The following is a 4,191-nucleotide window of genomic DNA, read 5'->3' as shown; positions in this document are numbered from 1 at the left end:
CTGAATGGGGCTCATTTCAATCATCACATCAACCGAACACTGGGCGTTAATATTATTATTAAAGCAAAGAGAGCTTATAAGAAAGGCGTTAAAGTTGTTTTTAATTGTAATTAACGGGTGATAGTTTTTGTAACAATTTGACATGTACATGATCAAAGAGTAACATTTAGTTAGGAACAGATATTTGAGGTGAGCTTACGGAGTGAAGTGGATGGGTGTCGGGACGTGCCCTAGGTGTTACCATGTGGTGATCTGAATTCAACTTACTGATGCGGTGCTTGTGAACACTCAGAAACTCCCTCAAAAACAAACTGGAGAGGGGTATTAATATCAATATAATAACAATATTAATGTTCAGTGGTAACGGGACCAGACGAATGGCGAACTTTGGAACAAGTCATCATTCAATTATCATCGATACATGGACGTACATTCTGTATACTAGAAAGACTGCATTCCTGACCAACAACAGCAATGTATTGCTGTTAAACAATCTGTGCTCAAACCGAAGTGTTCTCATCCCAAACCTCTCGACAATCTCACTACACTGGAAGAAATCCATGGACATGATTTGGAAATTTGAATCCACTCAAGTTTGATGGCGAACATTTGGCGGAAATGCTGGAACTTTAAGACAACTGCCCCGCCAATAAGTAGATCTGTCACCATCCATTATTGCTGTGTTTATCTGGTGGTTTTGAGACGCACCTTCAGGCGGGATGACAGACCGCGAGATTGGCGATAAACTTAAGATGATGACAACTTCAACAATGGGATGACACTACTATAATCTAAATGTGCTGCTCGCTCAGATGGACATGTTAGTCAAGTTGTTGGACTGAGTGCACATTATAAGGTCTGGCATGGCGTCGCAAGCTATATCGGCGTGGAGTTGGGTGAGACTAAGTCCCGTACAGAATAACTTATCAAAGAACCACGCATTCATCAGTTGCTCAGATTCTCTCAGCATCTTCAAATCTACCCTACCATCCTACATGGTTGGGATGTATGTCATTACATGCCTAACACTATCTTAGTCGTGTGATACAAGTATGTAACGTGTTCTGTTACGGGACCTCTCCACCACAAAGTATCGTCAACACTCAAGCGTGTAAAGGTGAACATGACTAGTCCACATCCCAAGCAGGTGGTGTATGTGGGCCATCGTCCTGCAAACAACTCTCATCGCCTCACTCAAGTGATCTGTTAAAGTTTCACTTGAATTATATTGAAAATTAAACAAAAAGTGCTCAGTAACACCAGAATTGTATTTTATCTTTATGTACTTAACGCTTTTCAAAGCAGAAATGACGAGTTATAGTCACTTGAACAGCTTTTGTGGTCAACCTACCGGTATTGTGAGTTGGGAGGCTGAGTGGTTTGTTAAGATTTAAAGTGTTGATTGATATTTAGTGGTTATTATACATATGTCAGTCCTGAAAGCATCCGGGATCAATTAATTACGAGTGATTGTTGAGACTGGTGAAACGTTACACCTTTTCAGCGGTGGCGTACGCTTTGTTTTGTGATATTACTCAAAACTGATTTAAACATCATACTATTGTTGACATATATTTAATTGGCACACTTGGTTACGCGTATTGCAGTGCTCAGACGTTTTAGACCATGATGGGAAACGTGCGCTTCAGCAGCATGGGTGTGATCGCGTGTGCCTGGTGTGCCGGCTGTAAAGAACTTGGAGGCTGTGTAGTGAGGTTCCGTGTTCCCCCTTCCCATACCTATTTACATGTAGTACGCGATATGGCCGTCTGCGCAATAGTTTAAAATTAGGTCAAGGCATCACCTTGGTCATGTTTCCAATCAGTCTGGACTCCTAAAAAGTGGTTCCATCATCCCTCAGACCATTCTTTCGGTACTCTTCGGCAAGTAACAGATCACGAAGGAAGACCTTACAGAATCAAATGTTGGCCATATTGTCCAGTCGACTCTTCGCCTATTTTGACTGGACTATATCAAAGTTGCAGCGGTGATGTAATTAGCCTCGTGAGACGAAAAGACTATCCAAAAGTGACTTGAAAAGCCTTTGACTTCCATGTTTTCCACTGTGTGGTGTTGGTGACTGGTTGAGGCTGAAAACCTAAATAAAAACAACCGCAAGACCAAAACAAAATACCAACTCTGTAAAGGTCACACACCAAACATTGAACAGATGACTATATAATCTGAAAATTGAATTTCTTTTACTCAGATTAGGGGTCTTGTCGTATTGTTTGGGTGCACCGTCTAGACTAAAGCCCCCGATGTTTGGTCGAATGTCACTGCTACTTGCTCAAGCTTCTTCTCAGGCATTTCAGGTATATAGGAGGTTCAATAAGATGTCACTTTAGAATCATTATTCAATTCATTCTGAAAGTTACTCGGGGTTAAGTTCTGAAACAATGGTTACGCCGTGATCCGCGACAAGTGCCCAGACAAAAAGGGGCCAAGGGCCAAAACATTATTGGCGATAAGAAGTAAATCCTTAAAGTGAAGTCATCTAAGCCCCTGCCACGATTGTGTCTGAACAACTGATCCTATTTTTACTAACAACGAGGTCGATAGCATCAATTAATCTAAATGAAACTGTGGTTTTCCCTTGGACAAAGCTATAATCGACATTTCTTAAAAGCACCGCTAGAAAAACAAAAGATCGTGTGATAGCTGTTCCGTGGATTGACGCTCGTCATTGACCTGGAGAAGGCTTTGGACTGTATCGACCTCGATAACGAATCCGCGTTACAAGGTTAGGGCGTCACCTTGCTGCTTCAAATGATCATTCGATCTCAAGTAACACTTTTGGACAAGGCACAACCTCACGGGACACTTTTAATCGGAAAGTCAGCAAAGTTAGCCTGGGTTTGGTTTCACGACAATCCCTTCTTTCGTCATCAGTCCGATTTCATCTGCGAACTTACGTACGCTCGTGCCATCATTTGAAGTCAGTTTATGTCGTCAGTTGATGCCCATTTTAGGTGTCCAACTTAAGAAACAATCCTCAGAATGACTCGTCATCTGCACGAGTTAAACTTTTAAACACCAAAAGAAAAGCGATAAAAACAAGCGGGTTTTAATAAATAGCGGATCAGCAAAACAGAGACGGAACGGATGGATATCATCCTCGATTTAACGTTTCTTTTGCAAGCATTGTGCGGCCCGAGTGCAGTTTGTTTCATCTTCCCCATCTAATCCCCGAACTCTCGCAGGCTTATGATCAGATCTTATGATATTATCAATCGACAACTTTTTTTCTTTAGATGGTAATGGTGCAGGCGGGTTGTGAGCGACTGTCACCGGGGGCAATATCAATTAACACAGCCTACATATGTTTATCAAGGGTTTTAGTTTAAAGTTTAATGCCGAGCCATGACTGCAGAGACAATCGTCGCGGAAGATCAAGTTAATCTCGATCTTGCTGTCTTAATGCCAACCTTTTCAAGACGCGCGTTCGGATTTTAATTGTCCGTAGATACCGGATTACGTCAAGTACGCAATTCGGTTGACTAATTGACTTAAACGGATTTCAAACAGCAAACTTTGTCTCTCTTTGGTCATTTAAAAAACGACAGATTAAACCAATTGGATTATTAACTTAGCGAGCTGTTGATGCTGTGAATTGCTGATGAACTGCGGAAGATATTGGCTGTCACAACGAGAGACGATGAGAGCATTAAAGAACGAAGGGTCAACTTCGAGGGAATTTGAGTTTGGTCTTGTTTTTCGGGTGACAGTATTTACAAAATGTATCAGAAGCAAGGGTCAACATCGTCGTAATCACGGTAAGCTGCAACGCACTGAAGATTGTTACGAAAACATTCCTCCTGAACAGAAAAATGTCACCCTCGCGACAGAGTTTGCCGTTTTAACGCAATAATCTCTAAATAAACAGTGGCCCAGCCTGACGAGCTGGCATGTGCGCTAAGACAGGGCAACAATGGTGTCACTGCTGAAGAACCCTTAAATTATTGTGGATTTACTATTTTTTAGATCATAAGCTCCAAACACACACCGCTTACAGAATATTACCATGATCTTGCACACCCAACACAGTTTTTCTACTCAGATTGATTGATTGAAGAAAGGCATTAAAAAGTCAAACGTTGTTTCTGGGGTGACTTTAAATCGCAAGCCTATTAGAAATCCCAGGCCACCCGCCTGGCTTACGAACCGTTTTCGACGTTCTTTCAGATCAAT

This window comes from Lineus longissimus, chromosome 3, assembly GCF_910592395.1.
Source record: "Lineus longissimus chromosome 3, tnLinLong1.2, whole genome shotgun sequence".
Classification (NCBI taxonomy): domain Eukaryota; kingdom Metazoa; phylum Nemertea; class Pilidiophora; order Heteronemertea; family Lineidae; genus Lineus; species Lineus longissimus.
Note: the sequence above shows the minus strand (reverse complement) of the source record.